The sequence below is a fragment of the Pan paniscus genome, chromosome 13, assembly GCF_029289425.2.
Source record: "Pan paniscus chromosome 13, NHGRI_mPanPan1-v2.0_pri, whole genome shotgun sequence".
Lineage (NCBI taxonomy): Eukaryota > Metazoa > Chordata > Mammalia > Primates > Hominidae > Pan > Pan paniscus.
The window spans coordinates 70,889,308-70,916,536 of record NC_073262.2 but is presented as its reverse complement, the minus strand read 5'-3'; positions in this window follow the sequence as shown (position 1 = coordinate 70,916,536).

Below are 27,229 nucleotides of genomic sequence, written 5' to 3'. Positions count from 1 at the left end.
ACATAAATGTATTTGCTCAGAGGGTTTATAAGCATTTAATTATGTAATTATGTACACAAGTATATTATGTACTATGTGGCAACAGAAACAGAATGTACTAATTTAGTGGATTTATGAGAGCATGTCTTGGTCAATTAGATATTTGAAGGCATTGACAGGATCTGAATGTTTACAATCCTGTAACCACACAAACGAGACAGTTGGAGTTCGTCAGGTTGGAACAAAGGGTTCCTTTGCTGAGACTTAACTTTTTAGATACCTCTTCTAATTGTCCCACTGATTTAGTTAAGATTAGGTTCAGCTGGCTGGGTGGGGTGACTCATGCCTGTAATCCCAGCACTTCGGAAGGCCCAGGCAGGCGGATCATTTGAGGTCAGGAGTTGGAGACCAGCCTGACCAACATGGGGAAACCCTGTCTCTACTAAAGATACAAAAAAATTAGCCGGGCGTGGTAGTGCATGCCTGTAGTTCCAACTACTCGGGAGGCTGAGACAGGAGAATCGCTTGAACCTGGGAAGCGGAGGTTGCAGTGAGCTGAGATCGATTGAGCCACTGCTCTCCAGCCTGGGCGACAGAGCGAGACTCCATCTCAAAAACAAACAAACAAAACAAAACAAAAGAAGACAAACAAAAAAAGATTAGGTTCAGCTGCAAATGACAGAAAACCCGAACTAACAATCACCTAAACAGGAGAGAAATGAGTACTTCTTTCTTGTAGAGCTCTAGACAGGTGGTCCAGAGCTTTCCATGGCAAGGCTTTCCATGGTGACAGGGACCTGGACTCCTTCTACTTGCTTCTTGTGTGTGGCCTTAACTTTATGGTGCCAGGTATGGTAACTCATGCCAAGCCACCAAATGGAGGAAAGGGAGAATGGGAGACAATGGGTGTTTGGGAGCTGTCTGGTAAGGAAGGTTCCTGGAAAGTGCCATACTCTACTTCCTCCTAAATCCCATTGATGACAGAACTAATCTTAGCTGCAATGGAGGCTCAAAAATGTCCTATTTATTTCTGACTTCCATGGACTCAGCCAAATATTTATTATTGTGAAAGAAAAAGAGAAGGCATGTTGAGGTACCCCTAAGGTACTGATACTTGTTGCCTAAATACCAGTGATTAGAACTACCAAGAAGATCCTACTACTGCTGATCAAGGAGGCTTTTATTCATGTAACATATTAAAATGAAAAAAAGTATATGTGCGTGATGTAAGTGCTAATTATGTGTTTTATGGAAGGATTCACTAAGACGGAGGATTTTAGTGAAATATAGGAGGCTTTTGAATAGAGCAGCAGGTGAAATGAGATGAGGAAGGCTTAGATGCAAGTCATAGAGACATTCTGGGCCGGCTTGCTCAAGAGCACCTTGAGTGAGTCACCTGTTAATTAGTACAGTGCCATTTAAAGTTTGTCTATAGACCAGTAGCAGCACCATCACCTGAAAGTTTGTCTGAAACGCAGCACTTGAGCCCCAACCCAGACCTAATGAACAAGAATTTCAGGAGATGAGGGGACAGGAATCTGTGTTCTAATAAGCACTCTGGGTGATTTTTAAGTGCTAAAAGAAGCATTGTTGTAGTAGATGGGCTTGAGCAATATAAATAATCTTAAGTTTTAAAAATCCACCTTGCTTGAACAATGTAAACACACTAAGTTTTAAAAATCCACCTTGCTTCCCTCATAATCCTTGTATATGAGAAAACATTAGAGCTGAATACAGAAGTCAGCATTAGTAAAATAAAATGGAATATTTACATATTTATGAAATAAAAACTTTCTTACATTTTTAAGAATAAATTATTTCCTATACCCCCATACATACAAGTATTTATTTATTCATAACTACCAACTGACATTATTCTTGATATGGGAAAATTAGACACATTCTCATTAAATCACAAGCAAGATATCAGTACAATCATTATTTTTTACTATTGTCTTTTCAGAGTTAGCCAATGCAATTTGTCTCCAAATCAAAATAAATATGATAAATACTAGAAAGGATGGTGTAAATTTGTCATTATTTATAAATCATATGATTGTCCTATTTTTAGAGAAATAAACTTGCTTAAAGAATCATGTAAGGCTGGGCATGATGGCTCACACCTGTAATCCTGGCCCAAAGAAGGCTGAGGTGGGCAGATCTCTTGAGCTCAGGAGTTCAAGACCAGCCTGGGCAACATGAGGAAATCCCATTTCTATAAAACACAAAACAAAACAATACAAAACAAAAATTAGCCATGTGTAGTGGCAGATGCTTGTAGTCCGAACTACTTGGGAGGCTGTGGTGGGAGGATCACTTGAGCCTGGGAGGTCGAGGCTGCAGTGATCTGTGAATATGCCACTGTACTCAAGCCTGGGTGACAGAATGAGACCTTGTCTCAAAAAGAAAAAAAAATCATGTGAAAACTGGGGAAAAACCTAGCACTATAAATATGCCAATTTTCCAAAGTCTAATCTAGGTAATTAGTGACATTGAACCAAAATTTAATTTTAAAAATACATAAAACAATCTTAAAGTTCATCGATGAGCAAAAATACCTATGAAAATTTTGGGGAGAAAACTGAGATCTTGGTTTACCATATATTATATGCACAAAAAAAGAGAAGGAAAATAAAACATTGCAGTAGTCAAACCACAATAGGAGGGCAAAACAATAGAACAAAATGGAAAATATATAGAATACATTATTTGTGTATATACAAGTATATACGCAAATATTTGTGTATATACAAGTATATACAAATATTTGTATATACTTGTATATGTGTATATATACAAATATTTGTATATATATAAGTATATTCAAATATATAGAATCAGATATATATATATATACATATAATTCAATGTATGAAAAAAGAAGCATTTCAAACTAGTAGGGAATGAGCAGCCTAGTCAATAAATGGCACTCTTCATATGCTTTGACCCAGTAATATGTGTATAAAGGGATATCCCAAATACTCATAAGTATATTTTTAGTACATGACAATGGTGGCATTTTAGAGTGAGAAAAAATATCATTTACTGACTCCATGGCACAGGGATAATGGGTTATATTATCTATTATGTGAGAAATAGAATTATGTTCCTGTCTCCTATCACACAAAATAAAAAGACTAAAACATTAAATTATTTAATGGATGAAAATGCAAATTAAAGTTAAAATAAGATACTGTCTTAAACTTATCAGATGAGAGAAAGTTTGGTATCACACTATGTTGGTGAATGTGTAGAAGGAACAGAAACGTTAAAATATTATTTGTAATGTATAAATAGTTCTCTAGAAGACTATATGGCAATATCCATAAAAATTTAAAACACTCATCCTCTTTAATTCAATGCTATCAGTCAGTCAGCCTTCTCCAGAGAAACAGACTCAATGGAATACATGTATAAAGAGTGTTATTTTAAGGGATTGGTGCAGATGATTGTAGGGTCTGGCAAGTCTAAAATAGGTGGGGCAGGCCAGCAGGCTGAGAATTCAGGCAGGAGTTAATGCTACAGTGTTAGGGAAGAAGTCATCCTTTTTCTGAAAACCTTAGCGTTTGCTGTTAAGGCCTTCAACTGATTAGATGAGACCCATCCATATTTTTAAGGGTAATCTTTGCTTAAAGTCAACCGATTGTAAATATTAACCGTAATATCTTAATAGCAATACCTAGATTTGATTAAATAACTGGATACTATAGCCTAGCCAAGTGACATATAAAACTATCACACTCGCTAATCTTCATTTTTAAGAGTTTACATAAAGATATACTTTCACATATAAAATTTTGTATTTACACACACATATGGAAAATCTTTTGCAGCATTTTTTATGATAACAAAAGACTAGGAACAATCTAAGTGCAGGGAAACAGAGCTGGTTAAATACTGTGTATACTGAGATGAAATAATAACTGAAATATTGTTAGGTTAAAAAACAAGATACGGTTTTGTGTGAAAATATCTTTAAAAGGAATTCATACTTGTATGTATTTAATATGCATAGACTATCTCTAGAAGTATATACAAAAACCGGGTGGTAAAGTAATGGCTAGGATAGAGACTCACCTTTTACTTGTATAGTCTTTGCACCTTTCAAATTTTGAGCTATATATAAATGACTATGTTAAACATTCCCAATATTCATTAATTAAAAAGTAGACTGGCTATGCATCTCCACAATGGCTAAAATTAAAAAGACTGACAGTGCTAAATGTTGGCTAAGATGTGGAGTAACCATAATTCTCATGTACTCTTGGTGGGACTACAAAATTGTACACCATTTTAAAAAGTCTTGGCAATTCACTGCAAAACTTAACGTATACCTAACCCAGGAGCCTAATAATTTTACTCCTAGGTGTTTACCTAAGAAAAATGAAAGCATATGTCAACAAAAAAGACAATTGTACCAGAACATTCATAACAGCTTTATTTGCAATAGCCAAAAACTAGAAACAGCCCAGGTGTTCATCAGCAAAAGAATGGCTGAACCTACTGTGGTATATTCATAGAATGGAATACTACTTGGTAAAAAAATGAAAGAAACTGCTCCTAGATGCAACAGTATGGATAAATTTCAAAAACATTATGCTGAGTGAAAGACGTTTTTAACAAAAGACTACATATAATTCCATTTTCATTTCTAGAACAGGTAAAATCCATGATGGAGAAAACTAGAAGAGTGGTTGCCTCTGAAGGGCAAGGTAAGTGTTGACTGAGAAGGGAAGGAAGGCATTTTCTGGGGTTCATAGTAATGTTTTATAACTTAATAGAGGTTCGGGTTTACATGTTAAAAACTTATAGAATGATACACATAAGATTTGGGTATTTCATTGTAAATTTCACCTTAAAAATCTTAAATATTGAACTCTAATTAATTATATGCATGCACAGTTAGTTTTTTTTTTTTTTTGCCTATCAGGGCAGGAAAGTTGGTTTGTTTTCAATGTAAATATATAGTAGTGGCTAGGACTCAGTGAAATGGGCACTGTTATACACTTATTAATGGGAATGTTAATGTGCAAATATGTTTATTATGTCATTATTCATAATATCAATTAATTGGAATTGATTTTTTAAATTGACAGTATTTTAAAGTTAATGTAAGAAGGAATACGAAGCAAACATTTTTAAAATTGTAGAACATCAATTGCAAGGAAACATGTTCAGGGATGTTTTAAAATAAAATTTTTATTTAAAAAGTGAATACATCAAATTGGACGGGCGCAGTGACTCACACCTGCAATCCCAGCACTTTGGGAGGCCATGGTGGCAGATAGATCACTTGAGGCCAGGAGTTTGAGACCAGCCTGGTCAACATGCTGAAACCCTGTCTCTACTAAAAAATTTTTAAAAATTAGCCAGGTGCAGTGGCACACGCCTGGAATCCCAACTACTGGGGAGGCTGAGGTATGAGAATCGCTTCAGCCTGGGAGGCAGAGGTTGCAGTGAACGGAGATCATGCCACTGCACTCCAGCCTGGGTGACAGAGTAAGACTCTGTCTCAAAAAAAAAAGAAAAGAAAAGAGGTCGGATGCGATGGCTCACGCCTGTAATCCCAGCACTTTGGGAGGCTGAGGTGGGCGGATCACGAGGTCAGGAGATGGAGACCATCCTGGCTAACGCGGTGAAACCCTGTCTCTACTAAAAAATACAAAAAATTAGCCAGGCGTGGTGGCGGGCACCTGTAGTCCCAGCTACTCGGGAGGCTGAGACAGGAGAATGGCGTGAACTCGGGAGGCGGAGCTTGCAGTGAGCTGAGATCACACCACTGCACTCCAGCCTGGGCGACAAGGGGAGACTCAGTCTCAGAAAAAAAAAAAAGAAAAGAAATAATAATAAAAAAAGAAAGAAAGCAAATATATCAAATTATATAAAAATGTTTCTATATTTAGAAAATGTACTGGTAACAGATAAACTAAAATTTTATTAAGGTTATTTTACAGTAGTATACCATATACTATTTTTATTCCTCTTCCTGCATTTCAGTACTATTCAAATTTTCTATAATTAACATACATTAATTTTGAGTAGAAAACAGAGTGCTATTCTTGAAAGTAAATAACTCAAATTTTTGTAGGAGTCAGAAAATTTAAAGAAAGTTAACTGAGACTAGTAGTTAGCTGTATAACAAGTCACCCCAATACATAGTCTTTAAAATAATAACCATTTATTTAATTCATGATTCTGTGGGTCAGTAATGTGGGCTAGGCTGAGCTGGGTGGTTCTTCTGGTCTCAGCTGGGCTAATTTACATGACTGTGATCAGCTTCTGGGTTGACTAGGAATGGCTCGTTATTGGCTAAAGTGTCTTGGCACTCTTCCATGTTGTTTCTGATCTCTAGCAGGCTGTGTACATTGTCACTCATCAAGTTTACGAAAGAGCTAGGGGACACGTGCAAGGACTCTTGAAGTTCAGGCTTGAAACTGGCAGGTATTGTTTCTGTAGCATTCCATTAGCCAAGGCAAGTCACAAGACTAGTCCAGATCCCAGTAGTAGGAAAAGAAACTCCACCTATTAATGGGAGGAGCTGAAACGTTACATCATGAAAAGACTTAGATATGGAGTATGGAAAAATTTGTGGCCATTTTTGCAAATCCATTACGTCAAACACTAGTCCTTGTATTATATAGACAGATAATATACCAAATGTTAAGGAAATAAATTGTATGCAAAGATCCCTGCCTGGTATAAAAATAAAATTAGTGGTAAAATTATAAGTAATCAACCAATTTATATATAATTAATTACAAAGCTAATAATGCAAATGTGTACTTTTTTTTTTGAGACGGAGTCTTACTCTGTCACCAGGTTAGAGGGCAGTGGTGGAATCTCGGCTCACTGCAACCTCCACCTCCCGGGTTCAAGCGATTCTCCTGCCTCAGCCTCCCAAGTAGCTGGGACTACAGGCACGTGCCACCACACCCAGCTAATTTTTTAAATTTTTAGTAAAGACAGGGCTTCACCATGTTGGCCAGGATGGTCTTGATCTCTTGACCTCGTGATCCGCCTGCCTCAGCCTCCCAAAGTGCTGGGATTACAGGCGTGAGCCACTGCGCCCAGCCCACAAATGTATACTTTTATAATAGTTATTCAACATGGCAAGGCACAACTTACTATTTCATTTTTAGATCTGGAAAACCTTAGTCATGTGAAGTTTAATGGGCCTGATTCATTTTAGAAAAAAAAAGAAATGTAGGAAGCAAATGTAAGAATTCAAAACCAAACAAAAACTTCAAGTATAGTCCGATTCATTGTCAGTCTCTAATATTTGTATTGAATTTCTGCCAGTTTATTTTTCCCTAGTCATGTGGAATTCTGATCATTAGAAAATTTAGCTGGCTGAATGAATTTACATGCACAATACATTTACACACATGGGCATGTATACACACACACCACACATCCCTACACAAATTCTCCCCTTCCTAAGAGTTAATATACTCTATGCACATCTTTAAACTCTAGCCAATTGAAAATGTTAACATAGAAACGCTGTAGAATTCTAAACTAGTATCCTTTCTTGAGAATGTCTAGAAAACTATGTGGATACATACACGTAGAAAAATATGTATGTACAGGTTTATACATAGTTAAAATGATTGAAAAATCCAGAATTTTAAATCTAGAGTGTACCTTGGAGGTCATATACAATCATAGTTTCATACAGATGTGATAACTGGGGTTGAGGAGATTAAGTGAGTGATTTAATAATTCTAAAATGGTAATTTCTGAATAAAAGGAAGAATTTCAAGAACAATCTATAGTAGATATGGTAGATTGGTGCTTCATATTTATCCCATCTTCCTGTACTGCGGAGGCTTGTAAGGAATATGGCCGTGCTTTGGTCAAGGATAGACCAAGGTAGGATGTTTACATCCTGCGTGACTTAGCGAGTTTAAAGTACAGGCATATAACTCCACTTGTTATCACAGCCATTTAGCCATAACGGGAAGGCTACCACTTGGCCTAAGCCACTGTTGTCTGTAAAAGGCATAATTGCCCTCTCGATACTATGCAGGTGCACTGGTGCCCAGAGAGAGAGAGCCAAAGCTGTCCATCTTTGCAGATAGACAGAGGGGAGCCAGGACACAGTTCAGGTCACTTGTGCCCAGAGAGAGAAAGAGTTAAGCTGCTGACCCTGAAGGCAAGGGAGAGCCAGCTGTGCAGCTACATGTGGGGGCCACCGGACTAAGTAGCCATGACAGGGCAGACAGTATGAGAAATCTGTTGATGAGAGCTGCTGCTGAATAAAATCATCTTTCACCTGCCCACGACCCCTGAGTGTTCTTTCTGCTCATCCACCCACTCTCTTGAACCTCAGCATGGGCTGGAACCTGACCCTGAACATGACATTTGGCATAATCATGAACCTGACAAGGCTGGAAAACTAGTGACTAATAACTACACTTTCCAGACTCTCTTACAGCTAGGATTCTGGATGTGATTTAAGATTAACCAATTCATTTTCTCAACAGAAATCATATTGTTCACGCTGAATTGATCCACAAGGTCAAACAGTCCAGCTTATTATGCAAAATTTTTTTTATTTCTTTTTTTCTTCTTAAAAAAAAAAACAAAAACGGGATACATGTGCAGAATGCGCAGGTTTGTTACATAGGTATACGTGTGCCATGGTGGTTTGCTGCACCTATTGACCTGTCCTCTGAGTTCCCTCCCCTCACCCCCAACCCCCCACTATGCAAAAATTCTAAAACATTTGTGAGATTGGGTGCAGCACAAATAACTGCTTGATTACTCATTTTATTCACTACACTTTGCTGTGATCAACTTTGGGCTGGTCCTTAAAATCAGAGCCATTCTGATTTTCTAAAAGAAAAAAAGCAACTGGAAAAGAAAAGAAAACTCACCATCGAGGATATTCAAGAGTGTGACTCCCGTTCTAAGGGCAATTCTGACAGAAAAGATTCAAAATACTTGGGGCAATACTTAAAATAACTACATAGCTCCCAATGTGACTTACTTAAATAGAACAATGCTCTCTTAGATTTTGAAGTTTTTATTTTAAATTGGGTTTTATTGCTGGATAATTACATCATTTATACCATGTTAATCTGTCAATCAGGGATACTTAAAAATCTTTCAACTACCCTCTCCCACTCCAATAGAGTATTTCATGGAACAGTAGAACAATGGAAAGAACATTACTGTTAAACTGATTAGACTCTCACTTATTAGCTACAAATATTGTTAAAGTTATTTCTCTTTTCTAGGCCTCAGCTTTCTAACCTGTTAAATGCAGATAGCATGTTGTACTTGCCTAATTAATAAAGTCGCTGACATACAGTTTTTCAATAAATATTAGCTCTCTTCCCCCCAGCTCTATCTAATTATATACAGTAGTTTTTCAATAACTGTTAGCTCTCTTCCCTCCAGCTATGTCTAATTAGGGCTTTACTGATAGACCCAGAAGTAGCAATTGGAAACGAAACTGTTGAGATTTCAGAAGTACTGGTTAAGAAAGATGTATGTTTTACATTGGGAAGCATTTTCTTTTACCAATACCCATGATAAAAAGCAAAATCTGAAGTTTAATACTCAAGGAAAAAGTGTATAAAAATATATTGTTGGAGTTTTGCAAAGAACAGGATCTATTCTAGCTAGTTAAAAGGGGAGGTATTTATTATAGGAGATTAAAGGACTTTCAGATTTTGGAGAGGACTAAAGGGTCTGTAGTGAATAAAATGAATAATCAAGTAATCATTTGTGCTGCGCACAATCCCACAAATGTTTTAGAATTCCTGCATAATGAGCCTATTTGACCTTATGGATTAATTTAGCATGGACAATACCATTTATGTTGAAGAAACAAATTTATATTGCCTTCCCTTGAGATTTGGATAGGCATATCTTTAGGTTCTTGGAGGAGTTTTTTATTCAAGATTTTGGAATCTTTTCAGGTCATGCTGAAAATATCAAGTTTCCCCGGGTTTCTATTGTACTCAAAACCATATTACTTTGTCCAGTTTCTCTTGAAAGTTTAGAATAAATGTCAAGCCATCTCTCTTTCTGCTCATTGCTCCACATGCACCACACAGTCTTCATAATACCTTTGCTTTTCCTCAAATTTTCCTTCAAAATGAAGCCGCTTCATGGCTTTTAAACACAAGAAAAGATTCTCAGCTTCCTTCTGAATGAGAGAAACAAAAATCAAGCTCCAATCACATTTTTTTCCTCCTCCCAAATGGGCAAAAGTCAAGAAGTTTAAAAACTGAGGCCGAGGCGGGCGGATCACAAGGTCAGGAGAGCGAGACCATCCTGGCTAACATGGTGAAACCCCGTCTCTACTAAAAACACAAAAAATTAGCCGGGCGTGGTGGTGGGTGCCTGTAGTCCCAGCTACTCAGGGGGCTGAGGCAGGAGAATGGCGTGAACCTGGAAGGCAGAGCTTGCAGCGAGCTGAGATCGCACCACTGCACTCCAGCCTGGGCGACAGAGCGAGACTCTGCCTCAAAAAAAAGAAAAAGACTGTGGTATGCTGTAAAAGAAACCTTTGTAAATTGATAGGAGTGTAAATTAGTACAACCCCTATAGTAAGAACTTTGCCACTCTCCTTCTGAATTAAGAATGCACATACTCTTTGATCCAGCAATCCTACTGCTAGGAATTTTCCCATAGGTATACTTAGACATACTCAATATCATATGTGTACATATTCATTGCAACCCTGTTTGTAACAGCAAGAGTCCATTAAAACAGATTTGGCTAAATAAATGGAATATTAATTAGCTCTTAAAATAATAGAAAGTTCTGAAATGTTCTATATCTTGCTTTGGACATTGGTTACACCTGTGTATTCATTTGTCAAAATATATCAAACTGGATCTGTGATGCTAGTGAAAGTAAATTATACTTAGGTTTTTAAAAAAGGAAACATGGACAGTGTAGAATTGGGTTAAAAAACATAGGGCTCCATGAAACCTTTTTAAAGACAATAATTTTGTTAAAAAAATGGGCTATGTGTCAGTATGTATAATATATTACTATTAGTATAGAAAAAATATGAACGTAATTGTATATGCATAGAGTAGCTCTTGAAGGATGCAAGAATGGGATAATAGTAGTTACTTCTAGGAGAAAGAACCAGGTGGCTGGAAGATAAGGGATGAAGAGAGATTATTAATTTTTACCCTATACTCTTTTCTACCTTTAATGTTTATTACAGTATATGTAATAAATACTTAAAAAGAAAGTAATTTTTATGAAACTCTTGGCCAGGCGCGGTGGCTCACGTCTCTAATCCCAGCACTTTGAGAGGCCGAGATGGGCGGATCACAAGGTCAGGAGATGCAGACCATCCTGGCTAACACGGTGAAATCCTGTCTCTACTAAAAATACAGAAACTTAACTGGGCATGGTGGCACGCACCTGTAGTCCCAGCTGCTTGGGAGACTGAGGCAGGAGAATCGCCTGAACCCGGGAGGCAGAGGTTGCAGTGAGCCGAGATCATGCCACTGTACTCCAGCCTGGCGACAGAGTGAGACTGTCTCAAAAAAAAAAAAAAAGAAACTCTTACTCTAAATTTGTCATTAGCCAGTACTCCCATGGTTAATGGCTTATTTGAAAGAACAAATCTCTAATTCTTTCAGTAGATTATCAACCCTTTGGACTACTGGCATACTGCTTTCCACCTCATAGTAAACATTCTTTCTGTCTTTTAAAAGATAGTCCAGGCACAGTGGCTCATGCCTATAATTCCAGCACTTTGGGAGGCCAAGGCAGGAGGATAAATTGAGCCCAGGGGTTTGAGACCAGCCTGGTTACCATGGTGAGACCCTGTCTCTACAAAAAATAAAATAAATGGGCAGGGCATGGTGGCTCACGCTTGTAATCCTAGCACTTTGGGAGGCTGAGGTGGGCAGATCATGAGGTTAGGAGATTGAGACCATCCTGGCCAACATGGTGAAACCCCATCTCTACTAAAAATACAAAAATTAGCTGCGTGTGGTGGTGCATGCCTATAATCCCAGCTACTCGGGAGGCTGAGGCAGGCGAATTGCTTGAACCAGGGAGTCAGAGGTTGCAGTGAACTGAGATTGTGCCACTGCACTTCAGCCTGGTGACAGAGCAAGACTCCGTCTCAAAATAAATAAATAAATAAATAAATAAATAGATAAATAGATAAATAAATAAATAAAATTAGCCAGGTGTGGTGTCATTCACCTGTAGACCCAGCTACTTGGGAGGCTGAGGTGGGAGGATCACTTGATCCCTGGATGTTGAGGCTGCAGTGAGCTGTGATTGCAATACTGCACTCCAGCTGGGGTGACAGAATGAGACCCTGCCTCAAAAACCAAAGAAAACAGCAACAAAAAATGGTGCCCAAAATTTCTTTTTGTTCACATGATCTTACCTCCATAAGTCTTTCTTTTAGTGCAGCAAATATCTCACATGCAGAGTTAAATTCATACAACATCTATGGGAACTAGAAGATGGGCCAAAAATGTTCATGAGAGATGAATAAATAATGTTCTTTCTTTATGCATACAGCTAGATAAGGCAGGGACTGATCTACTTTAACAGCCCTGCCATAGGAACACAAAAGAGTAAGCCTGCTACAATTGTCAATATGCAAATAATGTGTGCATTCATGACTTAAAAATAACACGGAAAAATAGCTTTTTTTCAAAATTGACTTTCATGTTTTTATGTAATTTTTTAAAATCTAAGTTAATAAATATGAAAAAATTGTTGGGTTATCTATTGAAAGATATTTCAAAGTTCTATAGTATTACCTGGCCTTTTCCATTTTCTTGAATTCTTATATACGCCACTATCCTTTGTATTTGAAGAAGGCTTGATTTAAAGATTATTCACTATTTGACCGAATTAACTGTTCCATTTAGCTAATGAACCATGAAATACTGTCACGTAGCTTGTACTTGATTTTGGCGGGGGGGGGGGGGGCAAACTAATACACTATTTATATTGATTATTCAAATTAACAGTTACTTTAGCACTTTTAAAACACAGATTAACAGTGACTATGGTTCACAGAGTATTGTGAAGGGTGTATAAAGGTAGTTTTGGAGCTAACTTTTAAAATATTTTGATGGAGAAACAGAGGCACATATGGAACATTTATCTCTAAACTGACAATCACCAACAAATTGTTTTAAAAAAGAATACTTCATTCTTGGAGATTGTTTTCTGGCTATCTGTAGCCTTACTTCCTGGCTTTAGATGGCATTGAACTGCATAGCACATCAGTAGTCATTTTAATAATTTAATTAAATTAATACAATTTGGTTAAAAATGTTTAATTTTAAAAAACAAATGCATATGCCTTTGTGAAGAGATAGAGAAGTGCTGTGCAGAGTTAGAGCAGATTTGAATCCTGGCTCTGCTGCAGGTGAACCAACATTAAGTTTCGGTTTAAATTACTTAACCGATTGTGAAATTCAGTTTCTCCATCTGTTAAAAATATACATAATGTAATCTCCATCATCTGGTTGTAGGTGAGTATCCAGTGAGACAACATATCTAAAATACTTACCACAATGTCTCCATAAACTCTAACTATTTTTATTAAATTGTTGTGAGAGGAAATGCTTGGAATTGTAGAGCTTCCTGAAAATCATCCTAAAGCAATATATTAGGATCCAACCTTATCTTTGTTATAAGGATTAAAATTTCATTCATTCGGTGATTCATTCACATGTGTGGTTCCCAAAGACAAAATCACATTGATGGCTCCTTTAAAAGAAAATAAAACCTTTATATTAAAAAAAGCTTAATTTTTGTGGATAAAGCTGATTAAGGCAAGAACATTCTCCCAAAATGCATCATTTTAGAATCCTTCTTAGATTAACACTGTATAAAGTCTAAACTGTTTTCAGTGGCTCTTCCATCCCAGTCTGTTCTTTTCTGCTGACTTCAGTGGTCTCTTTACCCAGCCCAGGCCATGAGAGAATGGTTGAAATAGGACCTTTGGGCCAAATAACTTGAATTTCTAGTTTTGGAGTCTTCAAGACAAAATGGTAATCTTCTGCATATGGCAATTTTTTTCTTATCCCCAGGACACAAATTATTTGTTTACATGTCTGTTTGCCCCATTAGATGTCAAGCTCCTTTGAGGGTAGGGACATTGTCTCATTCATTTTTCCATCATTCCCCACTCCCATGCAGAAAGCTTACACATGGTAGTTGGTAGATGAAGAGTTTGTTTCTTTAAAATAATGCACTAAATATTATTTCATCCTAACCATTTTGATGAAAAAAATAGTTTACATTAGGACGGGCACGGTGGCTCTCATCTGTAACCCCAGCACTTTGGGAGGCTGAGGTGGGCGGATCACGAGGTCAGGAGTTCAAGATCAGCCTGGCCAACATAGTGAAACCCCATCTCTACTAAAAATACAAAAAATTAACTGGGCGTGGTGGCTGGTGCCTCTAATCCCAGCTACTTGAAAGGCTGAGGCAGGAGAATTGCTTGAACCCAGGAGGCGGAGGTTGCAGTGAGCCGAGATCATGCCACTGCACTCCAGCCCGGGTAACAGAGCAAGACTCCGTCTCAAAAGAACAAAAATTTAATAAAAATAAAAAATAGTTTACATTAGGGTTTCCTCTTGGTATTGTACATTCTATGAGTTTAAATAAACGTATAATGAGATGTAGCCACCATTATAACGTCATACACAGAATTTTCACTTTGGATGATAACAATGTGATGTAAGTTCATTGATTGTAACAAACATATCACTCAGGTGGGAGATGTTGATAATGGGGGAGGCTGTGCATGTGTCAGGGCAGGGGAGATATGGGTTACCTCTGTACCTTCCTCTCAATTTTGCTGTGAAACTGAAACTGCTCTAAAAAAATGAAAGTCTTTTAAACAAATAGTTATTTCACATTCTTATTTCAAAAAGGCTTTGTATTAGTCAGGGTTCTCTAGAGGAACAGAACTAATGGAATATATATGTGTATGTGTATATATAAAGGGGACTTTATTAAGTATTAACTCCCATGATCACAATGTCCCACAATAGGCCATCTGCAGGCTGAGGACCAAGGAGAGCCAGTCCGAGTTCCAAAACTGAAGACTTAGAGTCTGATGTTCAAGACTTAGAGTCTGATGTTCGAGGGCAGGAAGCATCCAGCGTGGGAGAAAGATGTAGGCTGGGAGGCTAGGCCAGTCTCTCATTTCACATTTTTCTGTCTGCTTGTATTCCAGCTATGCTGGCAGCTGCTTAGATTGTGCCCACCAGATTAAGTGTGGTTCTGCCTTTCCCAGCCCACTAACTCAAATGTTAATCTCTTTTGGCAACACCCTCACAGACACACCCAGGATCAATACTTTGTATCCTTGAATCCAATAAAGTTGACACTCAATATTAACCATCACAAGTCCACCGCATGTCAACTTGAACCCACACAAATCTCCTGAGATCATATATAATCTTCAAAGAAAGACAATAATAAGGTCATAATTACGCCTAACATAATACAATTACGCTTCGTACAACTGGAAACGCACCAGTCCCTAACCTAAATACTATTACATGAAGTTAACAATACTTAAATGCTGATGTGAAGTCGATAAATCTTATGTCACATGATAAAGGAGAAAGGAAATAAAAAAGTTATTTTCTTGGTACAAGTTTATACATGCACAAACATGTTTTTAATAAAAGAAGGAGGAAATACTCATGACAATTACAGTCCTTGGTTCTGCAGCTGGTCACGTGGTTGTAGCTGGTACTGATGACTACCTTCTTCTACTACCCATTCTGTATTCCCTTTGCCCTCAGCAAGCACCTCAGCAGGTCATGATTTTTCTCCTAGTGGAGTGACCCAAACCTTCATTCCTGAAGGGTCTGGGACATTTGTAGTCCTGCCTGGATTGGGCTGTTATAGTTTCCCATTGACCTTAATTGCAGGGAATGGTAATATGCCCTAATGGATCTCCTATATTCCATGCATACTCTTCCTTACCTTCATTATGGAGTAGTGGACTGATTTCATCTTGATTGTCTGGGTCAATCACCCCAGCCAACACTGTAACTCCCTTCTTAGCCTGTTGACTTAAAGGTAGGAGGGGCCCAAAGTGTCCAGGTGGCAATCTTAACTTCCAGTTTAATGGAATCATTGTTGTGTCTCCTGGTGGCAGCATTCCTCCCTCTGGAACTAAGACCTCTAAGCCAGCAGAATGTAGTGTCATGGGAACAGGAAGCAAAAATTTTGCTAGTGGGTCACTAGGGGTGACGGTGAGTTGGTGCCACTTCCACTTCCACCCCTTGATTCCTGGACCCGTGAATCCTGGCTATGGCAGAAACAGTACCATATATTGGACGCTGATTCAGAGCATACACGACCTTCTGGAGAACTTTGCTCCAGCCCTGCAAAGTACTGTCACCTAGTTGGCACTGTAATTGTGACTTCAAAAGGCCATTCCACCATTCTATCAATCCAGTTGCTTCAGGATGATGGGGAACATGGTAAGACCAGTGAAGTCCATGAGCATTAGCTCACTGCCTCACTTCTTTAGCCATAAAGTGAGTGCCTTGGTCAGAGGCAATGCTGTGTGGAATACCATGATGGTGGATAAGGCATTCCGTGAGTCCAGGGATGGTGGTCTTGGCAGAAGCTTTGTGTGCAGGATAGGCAAACTCATATCCGGAGTAAGTGTCTATTCCAATGAGGACAAACCTCTGCCCTTTCCAACCAGGTAGCTGGCTGATCACCTCGAGGAATGGTGCCATGTGGAGGGCTTGATGTTGGTCTCTGCTGCTGGCAAACTGGGCACTCAGCAGTGGCCGTAGCCAGCTCAGCCTTGGTGAGTGGAAATCCATGTTGCTGAGCTCATGTGTAACCTCCATCCCTGCCACCATGGCCACTTTGTTCATGGGCCCATTGGGAGATGACAGGGGTGGCTGGGGAAAGAGGCTGAGTGGTATCCACCAAACGGGTCATCCTATCCACTTGATTATTAAAATCCTCCTCTGCTGAGGTCACCCTTTGGTGAGCACTCACATGGGATACAATATCTTTACAGTTTTTGACCACTCAGAGAGGTCCATCCACATAACTTTTCCCCAAATTTCTTTGTCACCAATTTTCCAATCATGCTTCTTCCAAGTCCCTGACCATCCAGCCAAACCATTGGCTACAGCCCATGAATCAGTATATAATTGCACATCTGGCCATTTCTCCTTCCATGCAAAGTGCACAACCAGGTGCACTGCTCAAAGTTCTGCCCACTGGGAAGAGTTCCCTTCACCGCTGTCCTTCAGGAATGTCCTAGAAAGGGGCTGTAGTGCTGCAGCTGTCCACTTTCAGGTGGTGCCTGCATATTGTGCAGAGCCATCTGTGAACCAGGCCCTAGTCTTCTCTTCCTCTGTCAATTGATCATAGGGAACTCCCTATGAGGCCATCTGTGCAGGCTGGGGGAGAGAAGGCAGGATGGCAGGAGTGGAAACCATGGGCATTTGAGCCACTTCCTCATGTAACTTACTTGTGCCTTCAGGACCCGCTCAAGCCTGATCACATATATACCACTTCCATTTGATGATGGAATGCTGCTGTCCATGACCCACTTTATGGCTAGATGGGTCAAAAAGCATCCAGTTCATGATAGGCAGTTCAGGTCCAATGGTGACTTGATGATCCATAGTCAAACGTTCCGTGTCCACCAAAGCCCAGTAACAGGCAGAGCTGTCTCTCAAAAGGAGAGTAGTTATCTGCAGAAGATGGCAGGGCCTTGCTCTAAAATCCTAGAGGCCTCTGCTGTGATTCACCTATGGGGACCTGCCAAGGGCTCCAAAGAGCTTTCCTATCTGCCACTGACACCTCAAGCACCATTGGATCTGGTGGGTCATATGGCCCAAGTGGCAGAGCAGCTTGCACAGCAGCCTGGACCTGTAGCAGAGCATTCTCCTGTTCTGGACCCCACTCAAAACTGGCAGCCTTTCAGGTCACTCAATAAATGGGCCAGAGTAACACACTCAAATGAGGAATGTGTTGCCTTCAAAATCCTAATAGGCCCACTAGGCATTGTGCCTCTTTCTTGGTTGTAGGAGGGGCCAGATGCAGCAACTTATCCTTCATCTTAGAAGGAATGTCTCAACTGGCCCCACACCACTGGACCCCTAGAAACTTTACTGAGGTAGAAGTTCCCTGAATTTTAGTTGGATTTATTTCCCATCCTTTTGCATGCAAATGTCTCACCAATAAGTCCAGTGGGTCTGCTACTTCTTGCTTACTGGATCCAATCAGCAAAATGTCATCAATGTAAAGGACCAGTGTGATATCTTGCAGAAGCAAAAAGTGGCCAAGGTCTCTCCAAATAAGATTATGACACAAAGCTGGAGAGTTGATATACCCCTGAGGTAGGAGAGTAAAGGTATACTGCTGGCCTTGCCAGCTGAAGGCAAATTGCTTCTGGTGGGCCTTATGGACAGGAATGGAGAAAAAGGCATTTTCCAAGTCAATGGCTGCATGCCAGGTACCAGGAGATGTGTTAATTTGCTCAAGCAATGAAACCGCACCTGGTACAGCAGCTGCAATTGGAGTAACCACTTGGTTAAACTTATGATAAGCCGCTGTCATTCTCCAAGATCCATCTGTCTTCTGCACAGGCCAAATGGGACAGTTGAATGGGGATGTAATGGGAATCACCACCCCTGCATCTTTCAAGTCCTTGCTGGTGACACTAATCGCTGCAATCCCTCCAGGGATGCAACCCACCATAATGGCCCTCACCCTACCAGTCAGGGAGCCAATGTGGGGGTTCTGCCAGCTGCTTAGTATGTCTCTGCCAATTACGCATTCTGGCACTGGGGAAATGACCACAGGATGAGTGCAGGGACCCAATGGACCCACTGTAAGTCGGACCTGAGCTAAAACTCCATTAATTACCTGACTTCCATAAGCCCCTACTTTAACTGGAGGACCACAGTAACGTTTTGGGTCCCCTGGAATCAATGTTAGTTCAGAGCCAGTGTCCAGTAGTCTCCAAAATGTCTGATAATTTCCCTTTCCGCAATGCACAGTTACCCTGGTAAAAGGCCAAAAGTCTACCTGGGGGAGGATGGGAGAAAGATTCACTGCATAAATTGTTGGTAATGCAGTGGGGTCCTTCCTCAAGGGGGCCCAGCCTCCCCTTCAGTCAAGGGGTTCTGGGTCTGTAAACTGGCTCAAGTCCTGAAATTGACTGAGGGGCCATCATTCTCTGTTTTTATAATTCAAATTAGTCTCTTGTCCATTCCACCTAGAAGTTTTCTGCTCATATAAATTAAGTAGGAATGCAGTAGGCTTCCTATCAATTTCATTTCTAGGTATAATGTGATTAATTAGCCAACGCCAGAGCTCTACACAACTCAGACTATGCTGATGGCTGCTTTGCCTCTGCTGTCCATTTTGGTAGCTATGCCCACCTTGCCTTTGATGGTTGAGTGTCTCCACTTGGCCCCTGACACCTTGGGATCCAATCATTCTCATTGTATTTAAATTTTGTAGTTGAGTGACTGTGGTTCCCACTGTTAGATCTGTCATACAGAGAAGAGCAATTACAGGGCTCTTCAAAGATGCAGGTGCTGCCCTCACAAATCTATTTCACAAGGTATTGGTCAAGGGTATATCTTCTGGACCTTCCCAGCTAGGATGAGTAGGTCTAAAGTGACTAATCCACTCCACCATCCCAATCTCCCTAAGCCTTTGGATCCCTTCCTCTACATTAAGCCAAGAGAGATGAGGCATTTCCAGCTCGTTCACAGTGGGCCATCTTTTAATCCATATTTTAGCTAGCCAAGCAAATAAACTGTTAGAACCTTTTTTAACTCCCCAAGCTGCAACATTAAATGCAGAGTCTCTACTTAGGTGGACCCAAATCAATAAATTCAGCCTGATTCAACTCTACGTTCCTTCCACCATTATACCACGCCCTTAATATCCAGTCCCATGACCATTCTCCAGATTTCTGTTTATATAAATTAGAAAATTCAAGCCTTTCTTTTCCAGTGTAGCACACCTCCTCATGGGTCACAATCTCAATCTCACCTCTAGGGGCCCACCAGGGCTTTAGTCTAGTTATAGGTCTATAAGCAAACAGGGGTGTTGGGGGTGGCTCCTGAGGAGAATCAACATTATCTTGCCTGGCAACTGCCTCAGGGGAGGCCATCACTGTTGCCTTAGGCAGGCAGGGTTTATCTCCTCAGACAAAGGTGGAAAGGCTGATGGCAGAATGGGTGGGGGAGGGGATGTTGCCACTACTGGGGATGGGGAAGCTCTTCCTTCTGGCAAAAAAAGATTCATCACGCCAGGTGTGGCTCATGCCTGTAATCGCGGCACTTTAGGAGGCTGAGGCAGGTGATCATTTGAGGTCAGGAGTTCAAGACCAGCCTGGCCAACATGATGAAACCCCGTCTCTACTAACAATACAAAAATTAGCCAGGCGTGGTGGTGGGTGCCTATGATCTCAGCTACCCAGGAGGCTGAGGCAGGAGAAGCACATGAACCTGGGAGGCAGAAGTTGCAGTGAGCCAAGATTGTGGCATTGCACTCCAGCCTGGGCGACAGAGTGAGACTCCATCTCCAAAAAAAAAAAAACAAAAAATAAATAAATAAATAAATAAACAAACAAAAGGTTCATCAGAGTTTACTAACTCAAAATCAGTGTCCCCAGCTTCATCAGGGTCCTCCCACATGTTCCCTTCCAAGTTGCAGGGTCCCATTATTTTCTGATCAATGCCCTCACTTTAACAGTAGACACCAAGCGAGGCTGTGCATGTACCTTTCATTCCAAGTCAGCCACTCGCATGATAAGGGCTCTTGTGTTTGTTTTTCCACAATTTCAGCTCTTTCTCTACAGAAGATAAGACTCTCACTCAGGGCATTCTTAGCAGATTTGAGGCTCAGTATCTGCTTCTGAAGCTGGGAGATAGAATCCATGAGTTCATCATTTTCTTTCATCACATTGTCCATTGAACTTAGGAGCAACCAACCAGCTTCATTATGTTCCTTGGTTCACCATATATGGTCAAAGGTATTAAGTAAAGAGTCACTAAACTCCTTGCCTCTCACGAGCAATGAATCAGGAGTGTCAAATGCATTTATATTGCATAACTCTCCAAGCAGTTCACACCAAGGACTATCAGTGTTCTCCATACTATTAGAAGTAGAGTCTGTAGCATTTCTGGGTCTAATCATATTAAGCAGCCAACTCCAGAAACCCAAAATCCAATGAAAGAACTCCATCATTAATATTCTGTTCCTCTAGAACCATTCTTGGTATCAAAATCTGTATTAGGATTCTCTAGAGGGACAGAGCTAATGAAATATATATATGTGTGTGTGTGTGTGTGCGCGCGTGCGTGTGTGTGTATATAAAGGGGAGTTTATTATTAATTCACATGATCACAAGGTTCCACAATAGGCCATCTGCAGGCTGAGGACCAAGGAGAGCCAGTCCAAGTCCCAAAACTGAAGAACTTGGAGTCCGATGTTCGAGGGCAGGAAGCATCCAGCATGGGAGAAAGATGTGGGCTCGGGAGGCTAGGCCAGTCTCTCATTTCACATTTTTCTGCCTGCTTATATTCTAGCCTCACTGGCAGCTGGTTAGATTGTGCCTACCTAGATTAAGGGTGGGTCTGCTTTTCCCAGCCCATTGACTCAAATGTTAATCTCCTTTGGCAACACCCTCACAGACATACTCAATATCAACACTTTGTATCCTTCAATCCAATCAAGTTGACACTCAGTATTAACCATCACAGGTTTACTTCTTTTTGTCATTTTGCTTTAATTGTCATTTGTTATGTCTAATTCAGGAAAGCCACCATGACCACTGAGCCTTTTAAAATTGCCACCCTGTTGGGAGCTCTCTGACCCCTGTGCTTTGCTAGTTGGTGTGGCTTTCATGTGTCACAGTGATGTTCTCAGGGCTACCATAGTTATTTTCAACTCTGGCTAAACTTTTGGGTCACCTGGATGCCTGACTTCTACCTGCAGACTATAGTTTAGTAGAATGCAGGTGAGACCCAGGAATAAGAATTGTTGACAAGCTGCACAGGTGACTCTGATACTCAGCTAGGCTGAAGAACACCTGGATCACCTGCGCCTTACTCTGGGGACAAGCAAAAGGCTGTTCTTCCTGGTCTGATGTAAGTATGGGCTCTATGCCCATTAAAACATGCTGTGCAAAGTCTGCAAATAGTGCTCCACAAGCCTGATGTGGACTACAGACGTTTTGTTTGTCCTGCAAAGTATTATTGTTTTTAGATTGTGAAATATTTCAAACCTACAGAACAGTGGGAATAATGTCATAAAAACTCACACACCTACCATCCAGTCTAACAAATCTTATTATTTTGCTCTATTTATTACACATTTTTATTAAAGTAATAAAACATCATAGATGCAATAGAAGCCCTTTGTGTACCTTTCCCCTTCCTTCCTTCTCTCCCTCCCTCTCCAGGGGTAACAACTGGATTTGGAATTTATCATTCCAATCACTTTTCACTAAATATTTATTCAAAGACTACATTTAGTGTTGTTCTCTTGTTTTTAAACATTAAGTGTATGGTATCAGATTCTGTACAGTATTTTATAAAGATGGGCCAATATTTTAAAGCTGAGAAATTTCACATGAAATCAGATTTGTTGGCTTCTCTTGAAACAACAGGAAGGTCTGGCAATGCGGGACTAGCTTTCTGGCAGGACAATGTGCCTTACTGGGCCAAGACTCTTTGGTGTGACATGGTCCCACTAGTCACGCTGTGTAGACATATGTGCATGCACCTGGACTGTGTCTCCTTTGATGCGGATCTGGCCCCTGATACTGAATTTCCTTCCACTCCAATTCTTTTCTCTCCTCAAGGCCATTTCTGCTGTCCTTTCCTAAGTGCTAAATGCCAAAGTTGTCTGCCTCTCACTCTTATCTCTTGCTGCCTCTCCTTCTGCTCTCTCTTTTCTCTGGTTTTCATTTTTATTTTCTTGCCATGCCCTGCCATTTCTTTTCTTGACTTTAGTACCAGAAGGACCTGGGTTTGTTTGTTTGTTTTAAAGACTTTGTCAATCGATAGTAAAAGAAGTTATTTTGACCAGTAAACCTGACCCATCATAATACATCTCTGTTACCTCTGGTTTGGACAATTCTCCCTAGTTTTGTTGTTTTCTTTTTTTTTGAGGTGGAGTCTCGCTCTGTCACACATGCTGGAGTGCAGTGACACGATCTCAGCTCACTGCAACCTCCGCCTCCTGGGTTCAAGAGATTTCCGGCTAATTTTTGTATTTTTAGTAGAGATGGAGTTTCGCCATGTTGGCCAGGCTGGTCTCGAACTCCTGACCTCAAGCGATCCGCCTGCTTCGGCCTCCCAAAGTGCTAAGATTACAGGCGTGAGCCACCTCACCTGGCCCACTCTCGCTAGTTTAAGTGTTATTCACATGTTTTGGAGCTCCAGAAGCCTCGACACTGGATAAAGTGGAGTTTCACTAGGTTATATAGAGTTCTTAAGGGCTGAGATCCTTTTGCCTATTTTACCCACAGCAGTTGGCAAACTGCCACACACTTAATCCTTAAGAATGTATTTATAGAATGAATGAATATTAATTAAATTGTGTTTTACTACATACATCCTTTTTAATAAGCCAGGCCAGTCCCTGGCTCTCCTTTATTTTTCAGAATACATGCAACCCAAGCTGTCTCTCCAGATGAAGATCTGAGCCTGGCAGGGGAGGCCCGGGGCAGAGATAGAAGAGTGTTTAGGGCTTATGGTGGTTTTGGTGGGAAGTTTTTTGAATAGAAAAGAAGTAAAAGGCTTTCAGACATCCTTGGTATTTGTAAGAATCTGAAGGTGAGAGGGATAAACAAAATATTTTCAGAAAGTGCTGTTTCATGTGTAATGAATGGATTCCTCTTGAAGTGGTTCTTCCACAGAGATTGCACTAAAAAATCAATTGCTTTAAATTATATTTTTATGTCATTCTGCCTGGGACGGGACTATCAGGCTTTAGACAGATGACAGCATGAAAGAAATATGTATGCCATGTAGATGACTATAATGCCCTCTGGTGTTTTAGCCAAGGGCAATCCTTGCTAAATATGGAAGTCTTCCCCTATGGGTAGAGATAGTAGGGCTTCTAGTGAGTACTCCATCAGTACCCAAATCAGGGTCAGAAACTTCTGAGATTAATAAAAAGACATTAACTGTCACCAGAGCTATTTTGTGTGTAATATAAAATGCAATAGAAAGTCAATTTCCATAGCTGGTTGGGAAATAAATGAAAACACGTCTGGAAGTTATAACTCTTATAAATTTAACCCATTAAATCCATGTGATGAATTTAAAATGCAATGTCTCTGCAATAATTCAATCTAAAATAAATCCTCTTTCTGTTTATTGTTGGGAAATAGGTAGTAATGACACCTGAACACTAAATTGTGCTAATCCTAATAAAATTGAGTTACACCAGCTCTGGACTTTGGGTAATAGCATTAGTTGTGTCAGTGGAAGGCACACGACACTTCTGTTATTATGTTCAGTGCGAGATGGCTTGGTCTTCAAAGTTGGAAAGGGTCATACATTTTCAAATGCATTTTTCAGATGGACATTTGCTGTCACTGCTGAAAATTCATTCAGATAGTTACTATGTTTGCAGTTTTCTTCTCATTTACAATAATATTAAAAGCAAGCTGTAAAGTCCACGGCTTTGGTAGACAGTCGGTTCTAAAGCAGTGGCTAATTTTCGTTTTTTTTTTCTTTTTTTTCTTTTTTTTTGAGATGGAGTCTCACACTGTCACCCAGGCTGGAGCGCAGTGGCATGATTTCGGCTCACTGCAACCTCCGCCTCCTGGGTTCAAGTGATTCTCCTGCCTCAGCCTCCCAAGTAGCTGGACTATTATAGGCGTCCACCACCATGCCCGGCTAATTTTTTTATTTTTAGTAGAGACGGGGTTTCGCCATGTTGGCCAGGCTGGTCTGAAACTCCTGACCTCAGGTGATCCACCCGCCTCAGCCTCCCAAAGTGCTGGGATCATAGGCATGAGCCACTGCACACAGCCAGCAGTGGCTAATTTTCATTAGTGCTCATTGCTAAAGCCAGTTCAAATAAAATGCAACTGGCTAAAGAGCAAATCCCATAATTCCACTGTCTAGTTTCCTAAGGCTTCTGAAAGTTGTCAGAATCAAAATGGAGTTGTGGTGAAAACCCTGACAAGTAGAACTGAGAAGGACAGGAAGGGAGGGCTCTCATGCACAAAAGGCTGCAAAAACCACAACCTTGCAAAAAGGCCATTGCAACTTTATATGCACACATATAGGCACACAATACTTCTGTGAGGACGTCTGCCCAACAACCGCCCAACAACTGTCCAACCTCAGACTGGTATTACCCCTGTTATTCATCCTTGTAGCCAAGGATAATTATCTGAAAACAATTATTGACTCCTCATTTTAAAACAAACAAACAAACAAACAAACAAAAAACCTTTATCTCCCTGAATACCCACAGTTTACTATGTACAAGAACCCTATTCCAAAATAAGCATCATTTTCTTTTAGAGTCTCCTTCTGTGTTTGTTATTTAGGTTGACAGGCTGCTGTAACCAATACACATACTGGGGGGCTTAAAACAACAGAAGTTTATGCTTTCACAATCTGGAGGCTAGCTGTCCAAAATTAACCTTTGGCAGGGTTGATTTCTTATGGGAGGCTCTGAGGGAAAATCTGTTCCTTGTTTCTTTCCTAGCTTCTGGTGATTGCCTGCTATTTTTGGCATTCTTGACTTGTAGACACATCACTCCAATGTCTGCCTCCATCATCACATGGCATTCTCTTTGTGTGTGTGTGTGTATGTGTGTGTGTGTTTCTATTTGTCTCTGTGTCCAAATTTCCTCTTTTATTATAAGGATACCAGTCATTGCATTAGGGCCCAGACTAATCCAGTCTTTGCCTCTGCAAATACTCTATTTCCAAATAAGTTCACATTCCCAACTACCTGAGCTTAGGACTTCAACTCTTTTAGGGGACATGATTCAACCTTAATACCTACCTTCCCCTGAGACTACTACCCCTGGGCCCTCCTAGTCAGAAGTTCTGGAGCCATCCACTGTACCACTACAACGTGTGTGTGGGTCAGGCGTGTTGCCCATACCAGCTCATTTAATTCTTACATAGCTCTTACAGTCCTGGGCTAATTGTCCCAATTTTAAGAAAACAGAGGCTCAGAAAATTTAGACTACCAGCTAGAAAGTGTAGTACAGGGATTTCAATTCAGCCATGCCCTTTCCATCATGCCCTACCATTACCCTCATTCAAAAAAAGTTTAATCTTTGTCTTTGGAAACAATTATTATAACCCAAGTCCAGCTCTTTCACAACTTTTCACTCAAACGAGTTACCAAAATAGTGGGTATGAAAGAGTTGGCCATGACAAATGACGGTGATCGATTTTCTTCAGACCTTAGAATAGCTGACTATTTTCCACCATGCAATGATGGTGCTTTTGCGTTAGATTACATTTTAGCCATGGGAAAATGATCATCTGTCAAGACAACCTCTCACTTCTCCCACGGATGCATTTCTAAAACATTTTATAAATTGCATTTGTGCACATCCACTTTTTTAATGCATTGGGGCAATTTGACTTTTAAAAGAATCTTATCTGTCTGTCGTCAAGTTCTATTTCTCTGCTCTGTAAATAATTTTTAAAGCCACTTTCCTCATCATTATCCTGCATATAATAGCTAATATTTACATTTCTCTAACTTGACTATTGCAATGGCTTCCAAATAGGTCTCCTTGCCTCCAATTTCCTCCCATAAAATCCACCCTTGACAGTGCTGACTCATTCTGATGCTTAAAAGCATGTTTTATATATTTAAAAAGTGTTATATTAACATTTAACAAATATTTACTGAGTGTCCTCTGTGCCAGGTGTTTTTCTAGGTACTGGGATACAGCAGTAAACCAAAGGAACAAAAAATCCTGCCCTCAGGGAGCTTATATTCTGCAAAGTTCATTCTTGTAATTATATATCTTTGCACTATATATTTTGCTACAAATCTTGGCAGACAGGAATGATGATGATGATGGTGGTGGTGGTTTCCATTTTGTTAAACTTCTATTATGTGTCATCCATTATCCTAAGCCATTATAACAACCCATGTGGAAGCTATTATTGTACTGATTTTTGCACAGGAGAAAACTGAGACTCAGAGAGTGAAGTAAGTCCAAAGGCAGAGACTTAAAAAAAATGAGGCTAGGCATGGTGGCTCACACTATAAT